This window comes from Martes martes (assembly GCF_963455335.1).
Source record: "Martes martes genome assembly, chromosome: 3".
Taxonomy (NCBI): Eukaryota; Metazoa; Chordata; class Mammalia; order Carnivora; family Mustelidae; genus Martes; species Martes martes.
Genome location: NC_137890.1, coordinates 135,393,985 through 135,413,469, shown reverse-complemented (window position 1 = coordinate 135,413,469; position 19,485 = coordinate 135,393,985). Strand labels below are relative to the sequence as shown.

The following is a 19,485-nucleotide window of genomic DNA, read 5'->3' as shown; positions in this document are numbered from 1 at the left end:
AAGCAGGATTGGAGGGTTGTGGAGGGAGTTTGGGGAAAGGTTACACTGAATGGATCTGATCTCTCAGAATGAGCCTAGAATGTGAGTATATTTCTCGGAAAGTTATATGTTCACCAAAAGGGCTGTAGTGCAGATAAGATGACCCACTCAGTAGATACGTTATCAACCTCCTTTCTCAGCAAGCCCAGTGGATTCATGAACCAGGTGTCCATTGTGGAGGGAATGAATATTATGTATATTATGTATACCAGTGGCCATCTGGCTACAGCCTTGATGAATGCTCCATTTTCTATTATCGGTAACTGATCATGAACTCTTGAAAAGCATGATACCTAGTGGACCAAAGGAGTATTTGGTGTTAGTTTGTCTGTGTGAGATACTACCCTATTATTTTTTGGACAATGCAGAGTAGGGAACAGCAGTTTTTCCTTATTGCAGTTGATTATTTAGTTTGGGTTTGATTTGTTTCCCTGGTCATTTTTCTTTGTCATTACATGAGCCATAGATTAATTGGTTGCCTTATACAAGGCCATGGTATCCCAAGCAAAATGGCTTCAGTTTAAAGGGACAATTTTGTTAAAGAAACAAGACAAAGGGTTAATGTTCAAGGAATTCATTGGTATTATCGCATGCCCCCATTACTCAGAAGGAATGTATCCTTGAAGATTTAGATGTGTTTTATCCAAGAGTCACCACCTCGGGAGTCTGATGTTCTATGGGGTGTGGTTTGTGTTCTAAACAAATGACCGTCACATGGACTTCTTTTTCCCCTTGGCCAGAATACACAAGTCTGGAATCCTAGGGTTCGAAATTGTGATGGAGGCTCTTAGGATTATACTTACTCTCTCTTTTGCCACTTGTTTGCTTTCTGTCCTTTTGATTTTTTATTCTAATAGCACCATGAGAATAGGGGTTGCAATGACCTGGAAGCTAAGGCTGAACCTAATTAATTTGGTTCTTCGTGCCCTACGTAAGCAAGTAAAAGCGAAAAGCAGAGGAGAAAAGATGGTTACTGTTGTCACTGTGTTACTGTGTTTGCTTATTCCCCTGGAGGGAAAGTAGAATTACTGCTACTCTTGTGGGTAGGAAGAAAATGTCTCTGTACAGCTGCCTCATTTAAGCAAGGCCACCAAGGGCTCATATCCCTCACCATACTGGGTCAAGAATCATGACCCACTGAGTTTCAAGCTGAAGGCAAAGGAAAGTGTAGCGGAGGAGGGCAGTCATAAAATTCAGTTAATCTCTCAGCTGCAACACAGAAGAAACCCACTCAGTCCCCCTGTTCCCTTTTTACTGAATCCTGTTGCTTTGTTTTTGCTCTTATTTGCAACCAAGAATTCTGACTAGACACAGTCTCCTAATTTGTTGTTGATTCATTTTCTAGAAAATGATACAAAAGGCCATAGATCAATGTAAGTTTGTAACTATTGGAATAATATAAATTTGTATCTATTTTAATTAAATTATATTACTTAAAGGAATTATTGCTCTAAATAAATAGACATGAAAATTTCAAAATAGAGTTTATTTGACTTAAATGTTTCATCAGGTAGTTTTTTAGGCCCCAAAGAGTTTCTCGTTTCTGGATTTTATAGTTGTGGAGATTGTACCTGGGAAGTTATTGGTTTTAGATAATATTTTTATGACTAAAAATATTTATTTCTCAACTTCACATAAAATTTTTCCTGTGCTCATCATGAGTGACATTTCAACTAGTCTCTATCATGAAATTGAACTGCTTTCCTAAATATTCTTTTTTTTTAAGATTTTATTTATTTATTTGACAGAGATCACAAGGAGGCAGAGATGCAGGCAGAGAGAGAGGGAAGCAGACTCCCTGCTGAGCAGAGAGCCTGATGTAAGACTCGATTCCAGGACCCTGAGATCATGACCCGAGCTGAAGGCAGCAGTTTAACCCACTGAGCCACCCAGGCACCCCTTCCTAAATATTCTTGATAATAAAATAATCGAGTCTAGAAATAGAGCATTATTACTTTAGTATATTAAATTAAGTACCTTATTATTGGGAGGAAGAGTGTCAGATTTTAACTCTAAGCATTTTTCATATTGGAGAGACTAAAACTCACTGTGATATTTAATATATTAAAATATCAAAATTATTTTGGATTTTAAAAAATGATAACCAACTATGTGATGGAAATAAGCATCTTACAAATGTTAGAATTATCTGCTACAGGACAGTAAAATAAATTCCTGAAGGATGCAAGCTTTGGATCATACAACGAGAATAATATGATATTTGAGGTTGTTGGAACCTTTCAAAATAAATTGGTAGTTATGTCAGAATATTATTTCAATATTTAAGAGTAATTTATCACAGAAAAATATTCAATTAAGATCCCAAAATGATTTACCACAGACATTTTAAGCATATCCAAACATTTCCACATAAATTAAACATGATGTAATTTGAGTGTTACATTGAGCAATGCACCACTGTTGATTCATGTGGAAATCACAGAAGTTTCACTGACTACTATCCTTTCAGTGTGTGCTAATGGAGATGTCATAGCTGTTTTCATGAGGATCATGCTATAAATCAACTTTGATACACCAATTGAGGTAGAGTTGTCAAAATGTCATAGTCTATTTATGCAGATTCATTTTGTTTAAACTTAATTTATGAACAAGTACTATTAGGACTACTTCAAATAAAACCATATATTTAAATAAGTCACTTTCCCATACTAGCTCTTTGTGTTTATCAACACAAGTTACTGTCTGTTAAAAAGGGACACTTTTTAATGGTTATTTTCTATTTCGGCATAAACAAAATTAAGGCAATGGGCTGTTTCATAATTCTGGTCTTTTGCATTTCCCAATAATCACAAAAATTATTTGATCCCTATTTATTTATTTATTTACATTCACATATGCACCAAAAACAATTTGGGGGAGATTGCTGAGTTGTTTTGTTTTGTTTTTTTTTTTCATATAGAAAGATTTAGAGAAAAATTAAAAATAAATAAAAAGACTTGGATTAAAAAAAAAGATTTAGAAATTTTCTAAATTAGTGTTTTTAAACATGGTAAGGGAACATTAAGAATAGAAAAGTTAAATGGAACCAGGAGTGAGGTTAATATCTAAAAAACATACACTTGCTAGTGATGAGCCGCAAATTTGGCTCCAAGCTCTCCAGCAGCCAGATATTCCTTAAATAGCTTGGGGCTGTCTTCCTACAGAAGCCAACAACCAGTCTGAACGACCTTGAGGTTACTCAGCCTTGCTTAGTGTGGTATAAGAAGATTGCAAGTAGACCGCGCTTTACACAATAGGTTTGTTACTGAGAAACTGGACAAAAACGGAAACTTTGCACATGGATCATGTTACAAATGTAATAGTGGAAGGATCCAAAAGAGTTCCTTTTAAAGAAAATCTGCAAATGATTCCTTGTGTACCATGATACAAATACACCTACTTCTCATGCATTTGGAATGTTCAAGATTGGATTTTCTGAAATCAGTGTATAATATTCTAGGACTATCCTTTTATCTCATTATCATGGTAGTAGAAATATTCAATAGATGTGCTGAATTTTTCTGTGATTTTACCATTATGACAAAACCTCTAACTTTTGTTTTGTCATATTGTGTTGTGTTGGTCATGTTTCATTGCCTTGCTCAAGTTTCTGAGGGCACAGGGAAGCCTCCACATTTAAATTTTTGTGTGCAATACACAAATATTTGAAAATATAAATACACATATCTATACTCATATTCAGAGTTGCCCATGGTTAGTGTATACCCTATTATTGTCTACCAAACTCTAAATACAGAACCGGGCATCACTCAAAATATCTTTATCTTTTAAAAAAGCTTTGTTTGTACTAAAATGTATCTCCTGATTCTGGAAATGAAAACAACTAGATTTAGCAGAGACTTAATATTTAAAAGGGGCCTTATAGATAAGCTATATTTCCCATTTAACAGGTGAAGAGCACAGGATGAAGAGAGGGTAAAGTTACTTGTCCCATTGTGTCCCAGGACTATGCACTGAGCCCAACACATAGTAGGTTCTCAGTGAGTCCTGTCCAAGAAGGCTGAGTGCTAGTCTTCCATGATGGCACTGCTCCAGGAACCATCCGTGATGCTTCGGTTAAGCAACAGAAGTGCATGGACACGTCACCTATGAAAGCAGAGAAATCGCCCTATGGTGTTACATTCCCATTTAAGGAGCATAACTTTCTGTACGAATATGTGGTGGTTTCACATGCTAAAAGATCTAAGTCAAAAAGTAGAGTCACATTAGTGTCCTTGCCTATAATCAAGACTCATGACAAATAAAAAGCCCCATTTAAACTTACTTTTATGAAGTTGAAAAGTGCTTTAGGGCAATGATCCTCTTGGGGAAAAAAAAAAAAAATGTTTCCGGTGTGGATGACTCAGAAAATAAATCATTAACAACGCAAAGTGAGGGCATAATCACTGCAGACAGACCAAACTACCAACAATGAAAATATAGCCAGTCAGTCAGTGTATCCTTTGAAAGAGACATAAAACAGATTGAGAGTGAGTAAAAGGGATATTAGAGAATCAGCTATGCATAGCAAAGAGAAATGAAAGGTAAAATAGTCTTATCAAGATAGAAAGTAAATAAATAAATAAATAAATAAATAAATAAAAGATAGAAGGTAAAGAAAAAAAATGAAAAGGTACTAAAAAGGGAGACTTAAAGGCACATTGATGATTATGGGGAGCACTCTTGTATTTTATCTTATTTCTTATTTTTAAATTTATTTATTTGAGAGAGAGCACAAGCAGGAAGAGTGGCAGAAGGAGGGGGAGAAGTAGGCTCCCCACTGAGCGGGGAGCCTGGCCAACATGGGGCTTGATCCTAGGACCCTGGGATTATGACTTGAGCCAAAGGCAGATGGTTAACCCACTGAGCCACCCAGGCGCCTATGGGAAGCACCCTTGCAAAAGGAAGGAGGAAAGGAGTCATATCTATATTTGCTGTAGTTTGCTAAGGTGTGTGTGGCGGCGGGGGCGGGGGGAGGAAGGGAGGAAGGAAGGAGAAAGAGGAAAGAAGGAAAGATGAATATAATTTTTTGAAATGAAATCTTACTGCCAATTGAAGACCCTACTCCAGAAGTTCTCAATCTCTTTTGTCTGCTAGACAGGTCATTTCATATATATAATTTCTAAACATAATAGCTCTCTTTGAAGGCAAGAGGTTTAGTTTTTGATGTGTTTGATTATTTGGTTTCAGTCATTGGTTGTGGGAAGACGATTTATTGACCTGCTCTTCTGATGACAAAGAAACCTCTTCATCCATCTCAGCAATCTTATTTGTTAATTACTTTGCGAATCTCAAGCAACACTTAAATTCAAGAAGAAAAATCGCACAGTCCTTATTTCTATTTTTGCACCATTGCCTCCATTATTCACTGCTACCTTTGTGTTTATTTACATCCTATGGTATAATCAAACTATACAGATCACTTAGTGCTCTGCTTTTCAGCTTTTTGTTTTTCTGTGTTATTATACAGTCCATGTTTATAATTATTTGAGGGAACAAAATATTCCAAGTGGATGTTCCATTTATCTGTTTGTCTGTTGTTGAACAATCAGTTTGCTCCTTAGGTTTTATTTATAATTAACACTGCATTTGAATTCTCTCTACTTTTATGTTTTTTTTTTCTTTTTAATTACTGCCTTCAGATAAATTCCCAGGAATAGGGGAAACTGTGCCAAATGGGATGAACATTTTACCGTACACTCCGTAAGTGTTGCCAAATTGGTTTTTTTAAAGGAATATACTAGTTTCCACTTTCATCAGCAATATCTGAATGTATCAGTTTTACCTAAATGTTGACAGGAGTTTTGCTTATTATTTGACGGTACTTGTGCTTTGGGTGGTATTTCTTTTCTTTTTGCCACACTATCTGAAAGGGATGAGTAGATGAACGTGGAGAGCATGGAGCTTTCACTCAGGTCGGAATGACTGGGGAAACCTGTTTACATTCAATAGACATTGTTACAGCCACGCAATGGGATATTATTCAGGAACAAATAAGGATAAAGAGAAGTGCTACATAGTGACATCAAAAACACATTCTGGAATTCAATACAAAGGATAAGGAAGACTTAAAGGGTTTGGCTTGTCCACTTATGTTTCCAAATCCACACCATCTGAGAGACAACTGTGTATACTCAGCCTTGTTTTATGCCAAAGACTTTGTTGCAACACAGTCTGTTTCCAAGGGTAATACACATCTATTTTTCTAAGAACATTGCTCGCTGCCTAACCATTTCTAGCTACCTACAAAGTTCAGAAGAAATGGATCGAATGTGAGGTCCTGTAATTCTGCTGGATGGGCATAAGGGGCCAGTTGGGAACATTGCAAAATATGCTATCTAAACAAATAGGACATCTAATTCTTTTCTTGGTATTTTTCTATCTGGTCTTTTTCTGATTAATTGCAAAAAATGTGCTTTTTAGAATGTTTGACTTAAACTGTAATATTTACAAAAATACCTGTTCAATATTAAACTCTTCTGTCTTTGTTTACAAGAGTGAACTCTGGAACTAGATTGATTGCATTCAAATGCCACCTTTGCCACTTAGCTGTGAGACTTTGCATGTTACTTCACCTGTTCTCTGATTCAGTTTGCCCATCTGTAAAATGGGGATAGTAATAGTAATAATAATACTACCACCTGTCTCATAGGACTGTTGTGAGGGTTAAATGAGCTATGATGTCATCGTGTCTGGAACCACATAGTAAAGCATTCAATGAATTGTCTGCTATGTCCTTATGTGAGAAACTGGATTTTCTGTACTACACAGACTCCAGAAGCCACATCACAATAGCTTGTTAGTGACCTTCATTTCCTCTCCTTGAATTGCCATTTTTCCATTTAAAATATAATGCCTAGCAGAAATCCTAATAACACTAGCTGACATAATTGAAGGATTCTTATGTACCGTGCACATGCTTCATACATATTATCTCACTAGTCATCTTAGTTGCTCTTTGAAGCTGATGCTGGTTTTCAGATGCAGTGACAAATGCTTAGAGAAACTAAACAACTTAACCAAAGTCCAACTAATAAGTGGCAGAAATTGAACTTGAAAGCAATCCTGCTCATCAGAATATGTGTAGAAAAAGGGAGAAGATCCAAATATTGCTAGTGGTTTTCTCTGGATCATAAAATTAGGAGTGATGTTATAAAATGTCTCTACATTTATCTCTGTTTTATATAATAAGAACATATTACTTTGATAATGTTATTTAAATCTCTTTCAAATTGTGTCGATATTAACATTTCTACTTCAAAATGAATAATAGTTACTTTATTGCTCGCTCCTTTGAACTAAAAAGTAGTCTATCTTTGAATCAGTCTTTTTATCCTTTGGACAAAGCAGTTCTATTACAGCTTTCTAAAAATGAATAGAGTGTTTTAGAATTTGAATTTCATCTACTTGTTCTTAGCACAAATGTAACATGCACAGATCTTTTAAAAATTCAAGTTAAAATCCAGCGTTCGTTTTAACTTGGCATCAGAAAGTCTCCTTGCTCTTCCCCTTTATGTCTCTAAGGGAAGTGCCCTCATGAGTTCACACGGGGATCAGCAACAGACAAGAGAGGCCTAAAGGAAGCAGAAACGGTCTAGTGACACTCAGAGGAGGCTGGTTTGTCCCTCAGTCACTTCCCAGAACTTAAACGGAATGGGGAAGAAGAAAGAAAAGCAGAGTGTGACACACCAGATTCATGGTCAGCTAACATTTATTCTAGTGCCTATTGGATCCTAGGTGCTTTTACCAGTGTTATCCCATTCTGTTTCCCAAGACGGGAGTGAAGTAAGTATGATCAGTCCCACCTTACACGTGAGGGCAATAAAGCTCAGAGATCAAGCGGCTTACTTGAAGCCATGCAGTTGGTAAGTAGTGGGCAAGGGATTTGAAACCTGGTCTTGACCCTACTCTTTCCCTCTATATAATGCTGCCAACACATTCATCATTCGTAATGCCCAGAAGTTTAAAAAAAAAAAAAAAAGGCAGTTAATCTGTTAATTACTGGGCACCTGGGTGGCTCAGTGGGTTAAAGCCTCTGCCTTCGGCTCAGGTCATGATCCCAGGGTCCTGGGATCGAGCCCCGCATCGGGCTCTCTGCTCAGCAGGGAGCCTGCTTCCTCCTCTCTCTCTGCCTGCCTCTCTGCCTACTTGTGATCTCTGTCTCTGTCGAATAAATAAATAAAATCTTTAAAAAAAAAATCTGTTAATTACTGTTATATGTAAGAAAGTACCCATAAATCAGAATATTATAACAGAAAAGAATTAGAAAAAAAGAAGTATGGGTCTGTGTGCATATCAGCTCTGTAGCTCTGTACTTTCTTTGCTTGCTTTTTTTTTTTTTTTAAACATAAGAACCTATTCTTTGATTGCATGTTTCAGTTCAGGATAGTGATTACTAGACCTATGGTTCTTGCTATAAAGTACAAGGCAAATTTTCATTTAATGACATATGGTAAGTAGGTCTCATTTATAAAAACAAATAGTTGGGACCATATTACTGCAGCTAGAACCACAATCCACAGACTTGCTAATTATTTTCTCCTCTGAGGTCTCTGGAAAGGTGAGGATAACCAATCCCATGACCCGTTTCTCTAAGGCTCTCATCATCTTTGACGTTTCTGTCAATTTATTATTCCATATATCTGTCAACATGGAGATTACACAGAGAAGAGTGTGGACTTAGATTGCTTTCAGAACTTTATGAGGATAAGGATGTTTAAACAATGGAATATGTTACTGAAGCATGTTATGAAGATTTTTTTTTTTTTTTCCAAGAGGCTGAGCTGTCATTTGCCTGGAATGGTTCAGGACAGCTCTGCCTGGAGGCAGGACTATGGACTCATTAACCTCCTAGACCTGCAACTCTGTCAATCTCAATTCTCTCCACGGTTTCAATCAGATACCGCTGCCTCCAGTTTCATTCTGGTTGGTTTTCGTGGGGCTGTGTGCTCTTGCAATTTTCTGTATTTCAGGGGAAAAAAGCATCTTCAATATGTGTCTGTAGCTGTGCATGAGGCAGTGTGCATGGTGTATCTTTCCTTACCAAAGGCTCAGCATAAAATGTATTAATAGATGAGTGCACTGGTATATAGAAAAGCGCCGTGTGCCAAATATAGATGACTCTTATTATTTCTCTTTGCATATAGATGAATACACAGCTGTGGTGCTCTCAGGAGGCCTAGGAGTCGACTTGGTCCAAAGGAATGACTGTGCTATTTTTGCTCTTTCCCTCACATTATTTCTCAAGGCTTGAGGGAATTTAAATGTGACTTACTTGGCAATGACAAGTCTCTGTCCCCTCGGTGCCTTCCAAATGAGATCATTTACACAAGTCACTTCACCATAGCTCATTCTATTTCTTCATACAGAAACAATATCACTTAGATAGAATCTAGATTTCAAGAAAGGACAGGTTCCCCCACCCCCGGAAAAAAAAATGGCTACTTTGAAACATACTACTATTAAATTCATAGTACTGGTATGATAATTCATTAAAATATATGTTTTTCTAGAAGAGACAAGGATCATTCAATAGAACCTTAGTATTACTATGAAGAAACAGAGGCTCTGAGAAGTTAAGTGGCTTGGATAGGCTCTCTCAGTGAACTGACGGCATTGCAGAGACGGGGACCCAGCTCTCTGGTGTTCTGGCCCAGAATACAGACCTCACTGCCTTACTCAGGACCCTTTGCTCTCCCTAATGAAACTGATTTTAGCAAAAGCAATAAGATCTCTCCTCCTGAAATGTTACACAATCTTATCATGAAGTAGAATTTTGGAACAAACAAATACATTTATTAATACTCATATCTCTTATTCCTTATGATTCTTAAAGAATCCTATTACAGTGAAACTTATCCCTTTGTGGAAACCTATTAAAATGGAGACAAGCCATAGTCAAGCCAAGCTTAAAATACACAGTGAATACAAATTTCGAGAAAGTGGCCATTCAGTTGTTCTACTCTATAGAAGGAATAATAAAGGCCTTGGAGAGAAGTGGGGAAATGGTTAGAAGCAATTGCACTTTACAGAGTGGGCACTTAATGAATGTTTTCAAATTTAATAAGTGAATTCACCTAAAGGAAGTTCTAAGTTTGTAAGCCATTTTTACAAGTGCTTTGAGAGATTCTGTGCTTTCTTAATGTACATATGTGTATTTATGGCAGAATATGTTTAAATGGAAATCAGGACAACTTTGAGCAAATTTAATCTGACTAACCAAAATTTCCTTGATGTCTCTTTTGAATTTGAGGAAATTCTGCAATGTTTGTGTCAAGATTGAATCTGGCCATTGTCATGGTACGGTGCTGTCAATCCTATTGGCTACCACTGTTTACATACAACACTTGTAGGGAGGTGGATCAATATTTCTAATGAGAGAGTACAAGAAAAAAATAAAATGATCTATTTCTCACTTAGGCAAACTAAAAAAAAAAGTAATTTACTGAATTTCTCATTCATTCTTTCAATAAATATTTGTATCTCATGCTTAATTCAACAGGCAGTATGGAAGAACGAGGATTCTGGACTCAGAGTACCTAGGTTCGTGTTCTGGTTTTCTATTTATTAGATATGTGATCTTGGGGAATTTGTTCCTTAGTTTCCTCATTTGTAAGATGGAGGTAATAAGCAATACATATTGTTATGGGTTAAGTGACTAATATCGATAAAATATTTAGAAAAGCATAGGGAAAGGACAAGTTAATGATAGCTGCTGATGGTAATATTCTGCATTGTGGACTACAGAGGAAGGATATATAATAGATTAGTTCTGTCCCCATGGAGAGAAAGGTTAGTAGGAGGGAAATAGTCATTAAATAACTAATTGAACAACTTTATAACTTTACACTTACATTAAGAGCTAAGGGCAATATAGTGTGAATAATAGAACACAGATGTAACATTTCTCTAAATAAGCGTTCATGTTTCATTTTCTTCTATTGCAACCAAGTGAAACCACACTTCACTTTGATATTCCACACCCTGGTGACTGAGTCTCAACATCTTTGATATTTCTAGGGTAAATCATACCCTCTCAAGTTTTTTTACATCAGGAACATTGTGTTGAACAGATACCCTTGAAATAATGTATTTTCCCATTATTCTTCTCATTTCTTTATGACCACTTAGAGTTTTAAGAAAGCATTCCTAATTTCATGTTGCAACATTCCTTTAAGCAAAACTCTTCGTGATACTCCAGAGACCTTTGTGCTGATCAAGACAAGTACTTCTGGGAAGAAATGAAAAGACCAACTGCCAGTGTTTGTTGAAGAGGAACTTAGTTGTTCCTCACATTCTGCAACAGATGGCATTGACAGCCTGATGGAGGAGGAGGAAACATACATTCCCGTTCACCCAACCACTGCGCGCTCACTCCACGACACCATGACAGAATTACATATTCTTTTCTTCTTCTCCTTCTCATCCCACTGCTCAGCCAAGTGAGCTGACTTGGATGATCTGCAAAACTATTAGCCAGATATCCCTTAAATGCACTTGGCATTTTGGCCCCTACTCAGATATCAAAAGATGTTTGAGGCAGATTTTAAATTCCTATTTAAATGAATGTCAGCTTGTTCCACAGACAGCTCATCTAGACAAGGATTTTAAAAAGAAAAGAAAGCTGTCAAAGCATCTTCAAGAAGTCAAGCTTATTTCTCTGATTTTCTTTTCTTAAAAAATAAAACAACATAATTCTCACTAATTAGGATTCCCCCAAATCAAGACTGGGCAAGGAGTAAGCCCAAAGTCCCAGAGTTACTAAAAATTATTCACGTTACCTTCAACATCTATATTCATGACCTGTCTTATTTCTGACACAAGATGCAGGGATGGTCTCTTCCAAGATACAGGGGTGGTCAAATATTTTATTGCTTTTTTTTTTTTCTCCTTCTTGCAACAACATGGATATTCCTTAGGATACGTGAATAGGAAACTTTGGACTCACCCCCTAAAGTGAAAGACACAGATAACAAAAGTTCAGGCGGCCTACAATGCAGGGAGGTGCAGTCCAGGACGGCCCGGGTTATGGAGTGAAGTGTTAAAGCGATTCCACGGTGTGGTGCTTGACTGCACTAAAAATAGGTAACCCTGAACTATCCTGCAGTTGAAGGACAAGATAAAAATAGGAAATAAACTTGAAAAATAATTGTATAAATAGAGTACCGGGATTAACAACTCAACCCACAGGATTGAATTCACTAATAAGATTTGTTATTTTTATTGAATGCAAAAGATCAGGGGCCATTTAGATATCTAAGGGAAATGTTGGTTATCAAAGTATTCTGAATTTAAAATGACTGACATTCAAGCGGTGATAACTTACACTACTATTTAGAATAGGGTTTCTTTAAACTTTTTAGCCAGGATATCTCTTTATGTCATTTAATGATACTTGTCCCACTTTTCTAGAAACAACTATACAAAAAAGGAAACAAAGAAACTCGGATATTCTCTATCAGATGGATAGATGTAACTCGTCTTGCAGAGGGACCTCAAACCGAGCAGTGATTTGGAGTGCAGCTTTGCAGCTTTGCTCCTGAGCTCAGTTTCCAGTAAATAGAATGGAGAAGAGCCAGACACAGGGAGGAGTTCAGTATTCATTTAGCTACTGCAGAGGCAATATCAAACGGTTTAAGATTCTTCATATCTCCTTAAAAGACAATATTTAAACTTTAAAGATTCTGTTTTAGAAAAATCTATCCTGGGGCGCCTGGGTGGCTCAGTGGGTTAAAGCCTCTGCTTTCGGCTCCAGTCATGGTCCCGGGGTCCTGGGATCGGGCCCCGCGTCGGGCTCTCTGCTCGTTGGGGAGCCTGCTTCCCCCTCTCTCTCTGCCTGCCTCTCTGCCTACTTGTGATCTCTGTCTGTCGGATAAATAAATAAAATCTTTAAAAAAAAAAAAAAAGAAAGAAAAATCTATCCTGGGGGCGCCTGGGTGGCTCAGTGGGTTAAGCCACTGCCTTCGGCTCAGGTCATGATCTCAGGGTCCTAGGATCGAGTCCCGCATCGGGCTCTCTGCTCAGCGGGGAGCCTGCTTTCCCCTTCTCTCTGCCTGCCTCTCTGCCTACTTGTGATCTCTCTCTGTCAAATAAATAAATAAAATTTAAAAAAAAATCTATCCTGGGTTATTCACTCTTGGCCCATATTTCAGCCCTCTCCTGTTTCTGCCTCTCTGTTTCCATCAAACATACTATCGGTTCTTAGCCCTGCCTCTCTTTCCTCCCTGTTCTCTTCCCATGCCCCAGCCATAACTCTAGGGCCAGAACTCTCAGTTCACACTTGAGTTTTGGCAAAGGATCCTTAACTTGTGGATTTCTGCTTTTGTCCACTTCTGGCAGGTTAACTTAAGTGTATAATTATGTCATTTTTCTGCCCAGAGAATGAACTTTAAATCTTAGCCTGGAATTCCAGATTTTCTAAAACTGCTACTCATTTTTTAAAAGTAATTAAGTATAAAAAAAAGTAATTAAGTATACATTTGTTTTTATTTAATCATTTTATTAATTAATTTTAACCCAGGGTCCACCATCCAATTCATAGCATAGAATAAAAAAATATTGCCAATAATTTACCATGTGTTCCTTGCTACCCTGACCCCTTCTTCTTCCCTCTCAGAGGTAACAATTGTTCTAATTTTGGTGTTTTTCATGCCTTACTTTTTAAAAGTTTTACCACATATATATACATATAAATAATAAATCCTTGGGGCTTCTGGGTGGCTCAATCCATTGGGCATCCAGCTCTTGATCTCGGCTCTGGTCTTGATCTCAAGATTGTGAGTTCAAGCCCCATGATGGGCTCCATGCTGGGCATGGAGCCTAATTAAAAACAAATAAACATATAAATAAACTTTAATTTTATAAAAATGGTTATCATGCTATATATAGCCTTCTATGGCTAGCTTCAGTTTTGGGAGTTTTTTTCTTAACATTTGGTTACTAAGATGCATTTGTGTTATTGCATGTAATTACAGTTAATTAATTTTCACTTTTGTATGATACTTTATAGGGCAAATATATCACAATTGGCCTTAGGGTTGTTACTTTTTTTTTTTTTTCGATTACCAAAGTGTGCAAAGTGTATTGCAGACATTCTTGAACATGTCTCCTGGAAAGCATTCCTGCTCCAGTCTCTCTTGGGTGTATGCCTAAGAGTGAAATTGTTGAGTTTTAGGTGTACCAATAAGGATCCTGGCAGGCACAAGATCCAATTGTGTAATTGAGGAAAGTTTAAGAAAGGACCTATTACAGGATGATGAAGCACACTAGGACTAGCAAGGGCAGGGAGCCATAACCATCTCTATCTCTGAAGAGGCATTGGGGAGGGGGTGATTATTTGAGCCTAAAGGGGGCAGCTGCAGCTGTAGGAGAGGATTACCCAACAGAGGTCTTTAATTTTTTTCAACGAAACAACAGCTTGGCAGAGAGGGAGCTGATCTCACTAAAAACCCTGACCTCACTCTCTACCCTTCTCTCCAGTGTTTTGCCATGATCTCTCATTGGCTAAACCCAATGAGAAGCCAGAATGCAGGAGAATCCACTGATGAAGTCTACAAAGGTCAGCTTCTAAGAATACAGAGCAGGATGGAGAAGCCTGGACACTGGATCTAGAGAGGTAAAAGGATATATGCAAATGTTAAACACTTACATAATACCATCATATTTTCCAACGTGTTTGTATGTATGTATACTCCCAAATGGCAGTATAGAAGATATTCTGTTGATCATATCCTTTCCAAAACTTAGTATGGTTAAACTTCTGAATTTTTATCGGTAGCTTCAAATGCTACCTCCCTGTGGTTTTGAGGTATATTTCCTCAATTACTGATGAAGCTGAGCTGTTTTTCATGTTTATTACCAGACACATAAACTCTTCTGTAAAATTCCCATTCATGTATTGTGGAACTTAACAAGTTTATTCTAAAATTTAAATAGAAAAGCAGAGTCAAGAATGGCCAAGACATTTCTGAGGGCGAAGAAAAAGGAGGGACTCCTTTTCAGTATATGAAGACTTGTTATAAAGCTATGGTAGTGAAGAGAGCCATATTCAGGAATTGGTGCAAGAATACACATCTTGACCCACAGAAGAGAGAAAATGAGGTCCAAAGGAGACTCATTAATTAAGGGAACTTCAAAAATGGTAAAGATGATGTGTCAGGTCCCTGGAGAAGGGCATGGTTATTTAGCAAATGGAGTTGAAAATATGAACTCTTCATATAGAAGACAAAAGAGAAAATAGATCGCTGTCTCACACCATGTAAAAAAAATCAACTTTAAATGCATGCAGAATTTAATAACTTCACTGTTTACAGAAAAAATTCCAATGAATACCATTTTCTGACCTTAAGGTAGGGAAGGATTTCTTAAATATGATACCAAAAAAAAAAAAAAAATCCTGACCATAAAAAAAGATAATAATTTACTCAATTACTTTAACAAGATTTTTTTTTCATTAAAAACACAACTTAGGGGCGCCTAGGTGGCTCAGTGGGTTAAGCCTCTACCTTCGGCTCAGGTCATGGTCTCAGGGTCCTGGGATCAAGTCCGACATTGAGCTTTCTGCTCAGCAGGGAGCCTGCTTCCCTCTCTTTCTCTCTCTGCCTGCCTCTATGCCTACTTGTGATCTCTCTCTCTCTGTCAAATAAATAAATAAAATCTTTAAACACACACACACACACACACACACTCTCACACACACACAACTTAAAGAATAGGAAACAGGCTACCTCGGTGGCTCAGTCGTTTAAGTGGCTGACAATTGATTTTGTCTCAAGACATGATCTCAGGGTCAGGAGATTGAGCCCCGAGTGAGGCTCCATGCTGGGTGTGGAGCCTGCTTAAGATTCCCTTTCTCCCTCTCCTTCTGCCCCCTCCACCCTTCTCTTTCCCCGAAGAAGAAGAAGAAGAAGAAGAAGAAGAAGAAGAAGAAACAATAAGCTACAAACATGAAAAAGATATTTGCAATGCATAGCATGAACAATGGCTAGTGTCAAGAATATGTAAAGAATCTCCCCCCTGCCAAAAAAGGACATATGACCCAGTGGAAAAATAGGCAACATAATTTTCTAGCACCCTTTTCTTTTATGACCATGTTTCATGAACTCTAGCTGGTTTATAATTCTTAGAGCACTGTAATTGTGTCTTAGTTATCTTTGTTTCCTTATCACTCTGCTCAGTGCTTGATAGAAAGCAAATGAGCATTCAACAAATGCTCATTGAATAAATGAACAAACTTACCACTCTAGAATAATGTAAGTTCCATTAGTAAGACTCACCATATGCATAACCACTTTCAGGGTCTCTGCTCACATTTTCAGCTTGGACACTTTTGTTTCTGTATTTATATTACCAACTCCTGTCCATCTTTGGAAGTCTAGATCACCATCCCTCTTTACATCATAAAGCCTTCACTGCCTCTTCCATCTACCAGATGTTCTTTTGGGACATCTCCTGCACTTGAATTGTATTACTCCATATTTCTACCTCTGGGCCACTTCTCTGAGATTCTAAACTCCTTGAGGACAAGGGCCACTCTCTTCTAAAGTATCCCTCACGTACTCAATTCTATGACGTACTCAATTCATATTTAGTGGAGACGTGTCACAACATCAAGTAGAAATTTACAGCCATCCTTCATGTATCGAATGGCAGAAACACTGGTCACTTCATTTTGAATTTTCCCAGTTTCAGGCATTAGAGATCAGGTTACAAAGGCTAGGGATATAGTCTATAAGAAATAGCTTGTTGGAAAGGAAAAACAACAACAACAACAACGCGAAAACTTGGTGATGATTGATTGTTCAAGCACAAATTTGTGACTGGAAACAGGCAGCAGAGCATAGTGGAAAAAAATTAGGGCCTGGGAATCAGATATCTGTCTTTAACCTCAGCACCATCCTAGGTGAGGGCATGCCTTAGCTGCTCTAAGCTCATGAGTAAAATGGGATGATAAAACTTACCTCAAAGATCACCCAGCGGATTAGTGGTGCATAGATGACACTTAACACATTTTATTTTCCTTACGTCTCTCCTCCCTCTTACAAATAATGCTGTCTTCAATCAGATCTTGGAGTGTATGTTTTTTTAGTTAACACTTAACCATCAAACCTTTCAAGAAACTTTGCTAACAGCAAGTTGTTCTTGTCAAATGAATGGCTGCATTACATCATCTCCCCTGACTTGGCTAAAATTCTTAATTAGTGAAAGGGAAACCAATGACCAAAAATTAAATCTCTCCCTCCCCACATCATATAGTGCAGCTGGTTGCTACAAAAGGAGTATCTCAATAATGCATTTCCCAACTTTATTATTAATAATTTCAAAAATATAAGAAAAGTCAAAATCATCTATAATTATAACCCATATACCTCCCACCTAGATTTAACAATTGTCCTAATAATTATCATAATAATAATGCTGACATTAATGAGGACATTAGAAGAATTTTTTTTCAATTTTTTTTATTAACATATAATGTATTATTAGCCCAAGGGGTACAGGTCTGTGAATCGCCAGGTTTACACTCTTCACAGCACTCACCATAGCACATACCCTCCCCAATGTCCATAACCCAACCACCCTACTGGGGTGGTTCCTACTCCCTACTCCCCTCCCCACAGCAACCCTCAGTTTGTTTTGTGAGATTAAGAGTCTCTCATGGTTTGTCTCCCCCCAATCCTATCTTGTTTCATTTTTTCCTTCCCTACTCCCCAAATCGCCCACGTTGCCTCTCAAATTCTTCATATTGGGGAGATCATATGATAATTGTCTTTCTCTGATTGACTTATTTCGCTCAGCATAATACCTTCCAGTTCCATCCACGTCATTGCAAAAGAAAAAGCTATTGTTTCTTTTGATGCCTGCATAGTATTCCATTGTATATATATATATACCACATCTTCTTTACCCATTCATCTGTTGATGGACATCTAGATTCTTTCCATAGTTTGGCTATTGTGGACATTGCTGCTATAAACATTCGGTTGCATGTGGCCCTTCCAATCACTACATTTGTATCTTTAGGGTAAATACCCAGTAGTGCAATTGCTGGGTCATAGCGTAGCTCTATTTTCAACTTTTTGAGAACCTCCATTCTGTTTTCCAGAGTGGTTGCACCAGCTTGCATTCCCACCAACAGTGTAGGAGGGTTCCCCTTTCTCTGCATCCTCACCAGCATCTGTCGTTTTTTAGCCATTCTGACTGGTGTGAGGTGGTATCTCACCATGGTTTTAATTTGTGTTTCCCTGATGCCAAGTGATGTTGAGCACTTTTTCATGTGTCTGTTGGCCATCTGGTTGTCTTCTTTGCAGAAATGTCTGTTCATGTCCTCTGCCCATTTCTTGATTGGATTAGTTGTTCTTTAGGTATTGAATTTGATAAGTTCTTTGTAGATTTTAGATACTAGCCCTTTATCCGATGTAGAAGAATTTCTTATGTATATTATTTACTGATGATTTGAAGGTATCTAAAACCCACCAGCAAAAGTTACCCAAAGGCTTTCTTCACTGTGAACTCTTCAGTGAACCTTTCCCCATTCATCACAGGAGGGTTTTTCAGATGGTGAACTATCAAAGAGAACAAAGTTTGGGCTACTCTTTTCCATAATGCCACTTCCTGGTTTCTTGACTTAGCTGGGCCTTGGCCTGCTCTTTCTCTTTTCCCCACAGGTACATACTCCTTCTTGCTTCCATTTACTCCTCCCAAATTTTCATGAAGCAGTAGGTTTGCCAGATTTAGCACAGAAACATATAGGACATCCAGTTAAATTTGAATTTCTGGGTGCCTGAGTGGCTCAGTTGGTTAAAGCATCCAACCATTGATTTTGGCTCAGGTCATGATATCAGGGTCCTAGGACTAAGCCCCACATCAGGCTCTGTGCTCAACAGGGAGTCTGAGATTCTCTCTCTCTTTCTCTGCCCTTTCCTCCTAAAATAGACAAATAAATCTTTTAAAATGTTTGAATTTAATTTTAATTTTTTTAGTGTAAGTCTAATCCAAATATTGCCTGGGACATACTTATACTGAAAAGTAATACCTTGTTTATCTGAAATTCAAGTTTCATCGGGAAATCTGTATTTTATCTGGCAACTTTATGACATAGATGAGTTCAAAGAGCGTTTGAGGGGGCTGTGGATCTCTTTGATATTTGGGCTCTTAGACTCACATGTCTAACGATAAAGTGAGAGAGGAAGATAGAGAAAGGGAGAAAATATTTCTGCACCACAAATAATAAGGGGATGATTAAGCTAGAATTGTTCTGAGCTAGCTGGGAGTTAGAGTGTCTGAGGTATTTTTGTGTTGGACCTAGTAAGTAAAATAGTCCTTGGGACTCTAGGGAAAATAGGGTATGTGGATCTGAACAGATTGGATTTATAATTAGGTTTAAAGTCATACATGTATGAGTTGGTTTAAGAACATGTATTGCATCTATTGCCACATTAATTCTGC

General features: G+C 37.7%; 1 long non-coding RNA gene across 3 annotated transcripts in view; it reads left to right on the top strand.

Moving 5' to 3' along the window:
- LOC308339736 overlaps positions 1-19,485 on the top strand; it is an 82,908-nt gene that overhangs the window by 36,186 nt on the left and 27,237 nt on the right. For all 3 annotated transcript variants that reach the window (XR_013966555.1, XR_013966556.1, XR_013966557.1), the window contains exons 3-4: positions 10,541-10,581; positions 14,518-14,653. This is a non-coding gene — a long non-coding RNA (uncharacterized lncRNA). The remainder of the gene's footprint in view (positions 1-10,540; positions 10,582-14,517; positions 14,654-19,485) is intronic.